Below are 11,469 nucleotides of genomic sequence, written 5' to 3' on the forward strand. Positions count from 1 at the left end.
TTCTGACTTCTTTCATTTAGTATGTTTTCAAGTTTCATCCATGTTGTTGTAGCATGTGTCAATACATTTTTTGGCTGAATAATATCCCATCGTGTGGATATACCACATTTTTTGTTTTGGTGTGTCTGGGGTTTGAACTACCTGGAGCACCAGGACAGCCTGTATCTGCACATCACTGGTAAACCTGTCACCTGTACCCTGCCTGCAGCCCCAGACACCACACCCCTTTCCTAGATCCAGGCTCCCTAGAGCACTCTCCTCCAACTTCTGGAGTTTCTAGCTGCCTTTGCTATAGAGCTGTAACTTTATCTTTTGTGCACCTTCTTCTTCCTGATGGTGGGCCCAAGGGTCTCCTTTCTAAATTGCAGACATCACAAGTGCAGTTCTGCCCTGCACATTTTCCTGACTTGTGCACGCATGCTCCATTTTCCATGTGCCTCTGAGCCAACAATCTGCTCACCCTCCATCCTCCATGGTTCAATCCCCAAGGTGCAAAGCATGCCTGAAACCAAAGCTACCCTCTCTGTGGGTGGCCAAAGCCCCACTGCTCCATGGGATTGAATACCATATGTCCCAGGCCAGGCTTGGAGGTGGGAGTCCCCTGGCCCTGTCCTTCTTCCTTCCCCAGCACACACACTGTGCTCTCTGGATAATTCCTGGGGAATCCGTGTCCCCCCCACCCACCCACCTGCTCCATGAAGGAAGGTGTCCCATTGTTGACATTTGCACCATCAGCATGCTGAATGCCCGGAGTTGTCACTTGTGAGAAATGCCAGCCAGACAGCCTGAGCAGGTAGAAAAGCAATCCAAGGTAGTGGATTGATTAGAGCTGGTTGTGCAGTTCTTGAATTCCAATTAATCCAGTTTTGCAGCTGTTCGGTTTGCCAGGATTTGTGCGGATGTGTGAATTCTGTGGAATGATGTACATGGAAATGCTTTGTCAACCCATAGCTACCTGCCATGGAGAAGGAATTTGCAGGTTTCTGTAGATCATGTGGGATCGTGTTTTCTGCCTTTGATAAACCAGGAAGGCTGGAGTGGAGGGTATGTTAATTTAGGAAGGGGTTGTACAAACACAGAAACTTAGAAAAAAGTATACTCTGGGTTGATGACAATCTGAAAAGTAAGGCCCCTTTTATAGGAAGGTAAAAGTAGAGGGAAGAGAATTGAGGAAGGATGAGGACAAGGGCAGGGTGGCCCTACATTCATATCCCTGGATGGCACATACACAGGGTCCAAGGTACAGGGGTGGCATTGCAGGAGTTGAAGGCAGCTTGCTGAGGTGAGAATCTTGGTCCTTCCATGGATGGGTGGTGATAGGGACTACATATTCCTTCTGCTTTGTTACTTCTTTCTTCTTAAAGAGATCTTTGTTTAATGACATTTAAATACACAATGAAATTTTATGTAGCCATGAAGAAGAACAAAATGTTATCATTCGCTGGTAAATGGATGGAATTGGAGAACATCATTCTGAGTGAGGAGAAACAAGCATTGAACCCCTGATAAGACACATTCCCTGGAGTGATTGGGTCTACTACCTTGTGGTAAGTTGATGATGGATGTAGCAGTGTTGTTACTGAAAAAGAAACTTCCTTTGCATAAAAATTTGCCTTCTGGAACCCTCATACACTGCTGGTGGGAATGCAAGCTAGTGCAACCACTCAGGAAAACAATATGGAGGCTTCTTAAAAAACTAAACATAGATCTGCCATATGATCCAGCAATCCCACTCCTAGGGATATACCCAAAGGAATGTGACTCAGGTTACTTGAGAGGCACCTGCACACCTATGTTTATTACAACACTATTCACAATAGCCAAGTTATGGAAACAGCCAAGATGCTGCACTACTGACGAATGGATCAAGAAAATGTAGTATTTATACACAATGGAATTTTACTCAACCGTGAAGAAGAAGAAAATCTTATCATTCGCAAGTAATGGATGGAATTCAAGAACATCGTCCTGAGCAAAGTTACCCAGGCTCAGATGACCAAAAATCATATGTTGTCTCTTATATTCAGACTTTAGACCTATGGCAAATACAGCAATGTGGTTGAACTTGGGTCACATGATAAAGGGAGAGCACATACGGGAGGTATGGGGATAGGTAAGAAACCCAAAACTTGAAAGAATTTGATGTCCCCACTGCAGAGGAGCTAATACAGTAAACTTAAAGTGACAGAGGTCAATATGGGACGGTGAACGGGAAGTAGTGAAGAGGTCAGGTAGACATGAATCAACTCAGGTTGTAATACACTTATACATGGAATCAATACTAGGAATCTCTCTGTATAGCTCTCCTATACAGAGCGAAAATGCTTTGTCTTTCTTATTATTGCTTATGTCTTCAACAAAATTGGAGGAAAGGGCAGAGCAGGTTCTTCCTGGAAGCAAAGGGGGGTGGCTGGGAGAGGGAGGGGTTGGTAAGCAGGGGGGAGAAATGACCCAAACAATGTATGCACATATGAATATATCAATAAAGAAAAAAATTTGCCTTCCCTATAGATACTGCTTCTGCCCAAGCTGTATCTGTGGACATAACCCAGTGACTTACCTATCCTCGTGGTATTCTGTACAGCATGGTTACTGGTCAAGAAACTCCCTTACCTGCAAATTACTTGTGGCAACAGCCCATGCTCATGGAGTTTATAATCTTAACATGTTCCTTACCATCTTGAATATAGTAATGGCCTTTTGATAATTCAGAGACAGCTGGGCGCCAATGTTCATATCTGTAATCCTAGTTAGTCAGGAGGCAGAGATCAGGAAGACTGAGGTTCAAAGCAGTTCCATGCCACTAGTTTAGGAGACTCTATCTCAAAAATAGCCAACACAAAAAAGGGCTGTCAAATCGGCTCAAGTGGTAGGGTGCCTGCCTAGCAAGCATGAGACCTTAATTTCAAACTCGAGTACCACCAAAAAAAAAAAAAAAAAAAAAACAGAGACAGAACTTTGTTGGATAAGGAAAAATTTCTACAGGAGGCTGTCTCTATCCAATAGGTGGTGGAATGTCTCCCATTGCCAAGACTTAAGGGATGGAAATGGAAATTCTACCTGTCCCTATTACCCCTTGTCAGCTACTGGCAAAATTTTTGCTTCTTGTTCTCTTGACAATGTGCTCTGCTGGTTTAGAGGTCTTAGGTTTTTGTTGTCTTTTTGTTTTTCTTTTTGGTTATACTAGGGATTGAACTCAAAACTTCTACAACTTAACCCAGGCTCTTGGTCCTTATATTTTGTTTGTTTTTCAGAAAAGGTCTCGTCGTTTCCTCAGGCCGGCTCTGATCCTCTGCCTCCTGAGTAACTGGGACCAAGGGATGTGCTACCACACCCAGCTTTGTTTGCTTGGTATTTCTTTTTCTTCACTGGGATTTGAACTCAGGACTTCACACTTGCTAGGCAGGCACTCTACCAGATGAACGATGTCTCCATTCCTTTTCGTTGTGGTTATTTCTGAGGTAAGTATTTTTGCTCAGGCCAGCCTGGACCATGATATTCCTCTATTAAGGTTCCCGCTATCCCTGGTATGACAGTTGTAAGCCACCATACCCAGCATTTTTCCTTAAGACAGGGTCTCACAAACTTTCTTGCCCTGGATGTCCTGCAGCCACAATTCTCCTAATCTCAGCCTCTCCTAATTTCAGCCTCTGTAGAATTATGGAGTAAGTCACCAGCACCTGGCTTCCAGCTTGTTTTTGAGACAGGGTCTCAATATCCTTTGCCCAGATTGGCCTCAAACTGCAATCCTCCTACTTCCACTGCCTTGGTAGTTGCCCTACAGGTCTTAGTTTGGTGGTCCTGGAGGTTGTAGTCAGGGCCTTGCATGGCTAGGCAGATATTCTATCACTTGAGCCACAGCAAATATTTTTACATTGGTTAGGTTTTTGTTTGCCTTTTTTTTTTGGTGGTACAAAGGATGAACATGATCAGGTCTTTGACAGTTGCTAGGCAGATGCTCTACCATTGAGCTAAGCCTCCGACCTGCTTTAGTTTTTGAGATAGGGTCTCCCTTTTTGCCCAGGCCAACCTGAGACTCTGTCCTCCTATTGATGTCTCCCCATGTAGCATGAGAAGACAGATGCATGCCACTGGTTGAAATGGGACCTTGCTAACCTTTTCCTAGGCTCACCTCGAACTGCAATCCTCATGATCTCCACATTACTAATAGTCAGGATTCCAGGTGTGAGCCACCATGCCCAGCCTTGAGTCTTAGATCCAAAAGAAGGAATTTTTCTACCAGGTGATATCACAGTGATTCCATTGAACTGGAAGTTGCCAGCATGGGCAAATAGTTCATGTGACCTTGTGATGAAAATAACCAGAGAAAAATAGACTGGAGGTATGGCTCAAGTGTAGAATGCCTGCTTTACAACTTTAAAGTCCTGAGTTAAAACCTATGTACCTCCCCAATACACACACAAATGAATGTGTGCTTTTAGGTTACTTTCAGCCATTGATACATTGAAGGCATATCTCTTATTTATAATAACAGGATAGAAACGTTAATAGTACACATTCCCATTTCCTTGATCATAGGATCTGAGGACATTCCTATTAGTTGGGTCCACTAATGAAAATGAAATTGCACTGTAGGTTAAACAGAGAAATTTTAGTGTATTGAAGTTCTAACCTTTCATTAAAAGTGTTACCAGAAAGTACAAGGAAACACTGGCTGAGGGTGAATTCCCAAGGAAGACAGACTTGGAAATGTCCCTTCCCCAAATCTGATTTCCTTCTTCATTAGAGCAGTGGAGACCCAGGAGTTTCCTGCTTGCCCTGGCTGGATCTGGTCTGCAGCCAATGCGACCTATCAGTGTGCATGTGGGGCACAGATGATGGGCAGCAAGTGCCATGAGCATGAAGAGGGAGTGGTGAGGGGGTGCAGTAAAGCCATGCAATTACCTACAGGAAATGTGGCTCATTGTGAACCTGGGGGTACTGGGGGTTGAGCGGGGCAGTTATGTCTAGACAAGGCCATGGCTGTGGTGTTGCTGACCAAGTTCATTCTGGGTATGTGCTGTAGATAGATCCCCACAGTATCTTCACACTTAAGCCATTTGAAAGTCCTGTTTCTCTTTGTAATTATTTTATTTTATTTTATTGGTGGAAGCTCTGGGGTTTGAATTTAGGACCTTTTATTGCTAGGCAGATTTTTTGCCATTTGAACCACTTTACATGCTACTCCTCAGAGGAGCCTTTTACGTGAAGATATTGAGAAGCCTTTGCCCATTGTATAGCCTCTTGCCAGTGGCTCACACCTGTAATCTCAGCCAAGAGGATTAGGAGGCTGAGATCAGAAGGATCTTGGTTCAAATCCAGCCCTGGGCAAATAGTTACAAAATAACCAGACAAAACAGACTGGTGGTGTGCATCAGGCAGTGGAGTGCTTGCTTTGCAAGCTGAAGTCCTGAATTCAGATCTCAATCACCTCCCCACCCCTAGAAACAGGTATTGCAGTGTTTACTTAATATGAAAGTAAGAAAACTGGCTTTTTGAGGAGGTGTTGGGGATCAAACCCTGGACCTCACACATGCCAGGGAAGTGCTCTACCACTGTGTTGGACCTTCAGTTCAATTTCTTAGTTTTAAAGTGTATTTTATTTTTTTCTTTTTGGCAGCACTAGGGTTTGAACTCAGGGTGCTTTTACTGCTTGAGGCACTCCACCAGACAAGTACATTTAATTTTTCGAGTTAAAGGAAAATAACATTAAGTTCCCATACTTTCATACCTGAACACCATGGTTATGAATATTCCATGTCCTTAATGAAGAAATTCTCCTGAATCATTTGAAACCTAACCCAAAGAGGTTTTTCATGACTCTTTAAGCATGAGTTGCCTACCTCCTTGGAGCTCTCTGTGTACTCTTGTTATTACAGTCAATGTTGCTGTGTAGTCTGCATAGTTAGTTGAGGAATTTGAGGACTATTCTTCATATTGTCCACATTCCCTACCCTTAGCACAGTTCCTTGTTTTGAGTACACCTTATTAAATGTTATGTGAACTGTTTATGTTATATCTTAGATAAAAAAGCTTGAGCTCAGCTCAGTGATTCTCATAGAATGTTACTGAGTTCATGTCTTTGACACCTACCAGGTTGGTTGCTTCCAAGTCACAGTCCCTCTCTTCCAGAGGTTTCAGGACGGTCTACAGTCTTGAGATGAAGGTGAGCATGCCTTAGGAATGCCAAGGAAGGGAAGGGTCTGGGAAGTGAAGTCTTTACTCACTGTGAAAGGAATTGACTGGTGAAGTGAGGGGCAGGGCGGTTGCTCTGTACAGACTAGCCTGGACAAGTGCATAAAGGCATGGCAAAGTGTGACTCATTTGGAACAGTGCAGGTCCCTGCCTCAGGCTCAAGCCTAGGAGCCAGTAGGTAATTGGTAGGAAACAACGGATAGGATGGGGCTACTTAAACCCAAGAGGTCTGGTCTAATCTGAAGACAGTTGGGGAGTCATCCATATGTGGGAGACAGTCACATATTCTGTGTGAACGAACAAAGCAGTGGTGTTCATGACAAGGTTGTAGCCATGAGCTAGAAAGAAAGGAGAGGGGCTCAGGAGAGATGGGTCTGGGCTGTTTGTGAGTAGATTTTCATGATCCTTTTGTTGATGTTGTTAAAGAAAGTGACCCAACTGCATTAAAACTGAGCATGAGCTTGCATAAACAGGAACTTATGTGCATCCCACAACCCCCAAGTACAGGAAACTGAAACAGTACAGATGTGAGCCTGACTTTGTTACACTGTGTTATATGCTGTAATAGTCTCCCATGTGCAAGCTGTTCATCATTTAACACTTAAATTTAAAATGTGAGTTTCACACCAGTAATAACTCAGACATTGCCACAATAAAGATATGAAGTCGCAAAGGAAACAGGTGAATTTGAAACCAAATATATGCTTGTGATTAGGAGGTTGTAGCCAAATCTTTTAAACTCAGTTAAATCTAGTTCATATTTACATAATATATATGAGTAGTCATATACAGCTATATATAATGCATAGATAAATTTATATATATATATATTTGCATATAATACCTATATATTTACATAGTATATTTTTTATAGTTTAAATTTTATATTGCCAAGCAGAAAATGTTAGTTTCTCATAAAATTTTTCTAAAGATTTCTCCCCATAAAGCTTGAAATTTGGGATCAGTCTCAGAACTATCTTCCTTGAAAATTAGGCACTAAAAATATATTATACAGTTATAATTTAAAATTCATGCTACCCATTTTTGTTTTTTGGCAGTACCTGGATTTGATGTCAGGGCTTTGTGCTTTGCTAGTCAGGTGCTCTTCCACTTGAGTCACAACACCAGGAGTCTGTGTTAGTTACTTTTCAAATAAGATTTTATTTATGCCCAGGCTCCTTGCACCAACATTCTCCTATTTACACTTCCCATGTAATTTTGGAATTACAGAAACATACCACCATACCTAGCTGTTGGTTGAGATGGGGTCTTGGGACCTTTTTGACTGAGCAGACCTTGAACCAAATTCCTCCCAATCTCTGCCTCCTAAGTAGCTAGAATTATATACATGGACAATTATGTCCAACTATGGTACCCATTTTATAAAGACAAACCATAAGAATATATAAATGTAAGGGAGGAATTGGTAAGTACAAATCTAAACACCAGGTTGTTTATCATTAAGAACTCAGTGGAAAAATTAGATTGTGCTTGACAGCAAAGATTATTTGGTTCTAAGCTGTAGCAGCTTCTTTTCATGGATTCTTGAAAGTTCTGCAATACCAACAACTTACTTAGACATAAGGAGATAATTTGCATTTCTGTACATTTAGGTTAGTCACAGAAACCTGTAAAACATTTAATCTTTTACTCACATCTTTAAGTAAAGGAAACTTGTATTTGTTTTGTGGTAAAGTAGATGTCCTTCATTATGTAAATATGAAAGAAATAGAAGAGTTGGAGATAAGAAAGGAAATTAAGGGTATTTGGACATACTAGGAATCCAGTAAGGTCATTTGACATTTATGTATATATGATTTCATACATAGTTCCTGGCTCATAACTCCCTCCCCAAGACAGTTCATAGAAAATAAAGCTATACATTCCCCCTGCCTTTTTGTTTTGTTTTGTAGCTTGGCCATAAAGATATTCTCTGACCTTCCATATTTGATAGCATGTCACGAGATCCCCATTTCAAATGTCCTGAAGAAGGCAGGCCACATAGAGAGGCTCAGGCATCTGAATAGACAGGCCTTGGTGGGTTCCCCACTCATCCATCAAACATGTGATCAGCCTATGTCCAATCACATTTCTACATGTTATCCATGTGTATGCAATGAAGTGTCCATAAAAATCCAAAAAGACAGCATCTGGATAGTCCAGACAGCTGACCACATGGATGTTAATGGAGGATGGCACACCCAGAAAGGCCATGGAAGCTCTTTACCACTTTCTCCTTTATCTGCCTGATGTGTTTCTTCATCTGTATCCTTTGTAATACTCTTTATAATAAATTATTAAATGTGTTTCCTTGAATTCTGTGAGTCAGTTACATTCATGGAAATCAAAAAGAGGGTTGTGGAAAGCCCAATGCATAGCCACACACACCACAGAGTAAACAACCTGGGGCTTGTGACTGACATCTGAATTGAATTGGACATAGGGGTCAGTCTTGGGGACTGAGCCCTCAACCTCTGGAATCTGATGCTGGCACCAGGTAGGTAGTGTTAAGTTGGCATTGAATTAGAGGACATACTTGTTCAGAATTGCTTGCTTGCTTGTTTATGTGTGGAGAGAAACTCCCACACATCAGGTGTCAGAAGTGATCTGTGTTGTATAGTAGGAGAAAATGAGTTTGAGTCTGGGTTTGTTTTTTTCTACACAGTCATGAAAGTTAAAAGGTAAGCACAAGCCATAAACAAGGCAAGCATAACAGAAAAAAATAGTTACAAGAATAGCAAGGGAGCCAGGCACTTCATGCTTGTAATCCCAGTACTCAGGAGGCAGAGATCAGAAATATCAAGGTCCAAAGCCAGCCCCAGGCAAATAGTTTGTGATATCCTAGTTTGAAAATATCCAACACAAAGCAGGAGTGGTGGAGTGACTGAAGTGGTAGAGTGCCTGCCTAGTAAAAATGAGGCCCTAAGTCCAAGCCCCAGTACCTAATAAAAAGGTGAATAATAAAGAGTGAGGATAAAGGAGCATTCACTGTGAGGACAGAAGTAGAAAGTAGAGGGCAGGTGAGGAAAAACAGTAGCTGCTGTGTTACCTGAACCCAACAGTCTCAGTAGTATAAACATGGTAGAGGATACTTCTTTTTATTTCCACTTTCAAGAAGGGTATGTCTATTCAAGTGCTGCACCTCCAATTAGCAGTTCTGGGATCCAGACCCCCTTCCACAAGGTGGTTCTGTCATTTCCAACCCAAGACTTCCAAGAATGTAGAAGGAACGTGGAGAGAGTGAAGTTTCAGAGGTTTTAGGAGCTCAGTGTGGAAGTGATCATTTCACTCATTGGTTACAATATAGTCACAGGCCACAACTTCTTTGAGAAAGACTGGGAAATACAGTTTATTTGTGGCCCCAGAAGAAGAAGACAGGTTTGTGACTAACATCGAACACTCTGTGCCACAACTGTTAGTAAATGAGAGACTCAACAGAGTGCAAAAGGACAGCTAAAATGGAAATGATGCCAATGTGAAATGTCTATAGTCTATTGTGACTTCTTAGTTAAGCAGTTTTTCTCATCTGGGACATGACCTGCCCTAGGAGACATTTTCTGTTGCCAACACTTGATGAACACTGCTACTGGAATTTATTGGGTATAGAAGTTAAGGATGATGCCAAATAGAGTCTCACTTTTCTGCCCAAGTCGGCCTGGACCAAGATTCTCATAATGTGTGCCACCACTCCCAACTTTTATTGGATGAAGTGGGATCTCACCTACTTTTTTGCCTGGGCTGACTTCCAACTGTGAGCCTCATGATAGTCACCTCCCGAGTAGCTGGGTTTACAAGTGTGAGCCATTGCACCTGGCTAATTTCGCTCATTTTAATTTTCAATGCCAAGTTTTTTTGTGGTCTGGAAATTTAATACAGGGACTCACATGTGCCAGACAAGTGCTTTAGTTCTGAAATACATCCCTGGCATTTCTTCCAGGTATTTTATTTTTTATTCTTTATTGCATATATTAATTGTACAGAAAGGTTTTGTTGTGAGATTTCCATACATGCATATAATGTACTTTGATCATATCCACCCCCTTATCCTCTCTTATCCTCCTCTCCCCCTGAAAGCACTGCAGCTGTTGGTGGACAATGAGCACTTAGAGGTGAGAGAGCTGCAATTCAAGAACAGAACCTGGCACACAACAGGATGCCCTACTGTTTGCCATGAGCAAGGCCTGTGTGGGCATGGTGGCCATGCTCAACCACCTGGGCTTGATGGCCATCAAGTCCCTGACCTTGAACCCCTGTACAGGGTCTGCAGAAGAAGGAATTCTACACATATAAGGAGGACCTTGATTGATTCTGGCCCATCATCCTGGCAGCTCACTGCCAGAAGTATGCTGCTACTGAAGGGCATCAGGATACAGCAGCCTCATGACTATTTCTGCAAGTGTAGTGACTGCAGTGAGGAGTAGAGGCACCACTGGATGACTCCCACTGGATGACTAATGCCTCCAAGGGACTGACAGCCCTGTGTACCTGTCCTTGTCCAGGTAGGACCTTGTTCTCACAATCCTGGAGCTCAGCAAGGAACTAGCCAACATAAAGAAGGAGTTTTAGGTAAGGGCTGCACTCCCTCTAGAGCACTAACTCACATTGCCAGGCTTGGAACCCTCGCTAAGTTGCTCTGGAATCAGCTTTGCCAAGTGGATTTTAAAGCATGTTCAGAGCCAATCTGATGATCCCACTGCTTCTCTGCTCCAACAAGAATGATGTGTTAAATTCACTTTGGGAATGTACATATTCTGGATCATAGAGCTGTAATTATGGTGTTACTGTGTTCTGAGTAAAATTTCTTTTAAAAAAGAGATCTTTCGAAATTCTTTGGCCTGAGTTGTAGTTATTTTTTCCTTAGTGTAACACAAAAGTGTATTAGTTTTGTTTGTTTTATTCCCATGAACGGGTGCATTGTTCCTGGAGGTGCTGCCATTCCAGGTCCACACTTGGAGTGGACACCCTTATTCCACATCCATGCAATAGTGTGAGTTTGGAAGACCCTATTCATCAGCCCAAGTGTTTGTATATCCCTTTAGAGTTGAGCCAACTGATCAATATAAAATGCTATTAAAATTAATCCATTAATGTGACAAATGTCTCTTCTTGAAATCTCCAATTGGATGCTCAGAATGATGAGCCACAAATGTCAGGTGTCAGTGGGTGTGTATGTATGAGACAGTATCTGACCTTTGTGTGTGTATGTGAGTGTGTGAGTGTGTATGTGTAGTAGTTTGTGTGAGAGTATGTGTATGTATGTGAGAGTGTGTATGT

At 42.2% G+C, this 11,469-nt stretch overlaps 1 long non-coding RNA gene across 1 annotated transcript; it reads left to right on the top strand.

Annotated features, from left to right (window-relative positions):
- The first annotated feature begins 1,429 nt into the window (after nucleotides 1-1,429).
- LOC141420804 (uncharacterized) lies at nucleotides 1,430-11,235 on the top strand. Its single transcript, XR_012445455.1, has 4 exons — nucleotides 1,430-1,547; nucleotides 3,255-3,461; nucleotides 6,097-6,166; nucleotides 10,270-11,235. It is a non-coding gene; the product is annotated as an uncharacterized lncRNA (long non-coding RNA).
- Nucleotides 11,236-11,469: the final 234 nt, after the last annotated feature.

This window comes from Castor canadensis, chromosome 1 (genome assembly GCF_047511655.1).
Source record: "Castor canadensis chromosome 1, mCasCan1.hap1v2, whole genome shotgun sequence".
Classification (NCBI taxonomy): domain Eukaryota; kingdom Metazoa; phylum Chordata; class Mammalia; order Rodentia; family Castoridae; genus Castor; species Castor canadensis.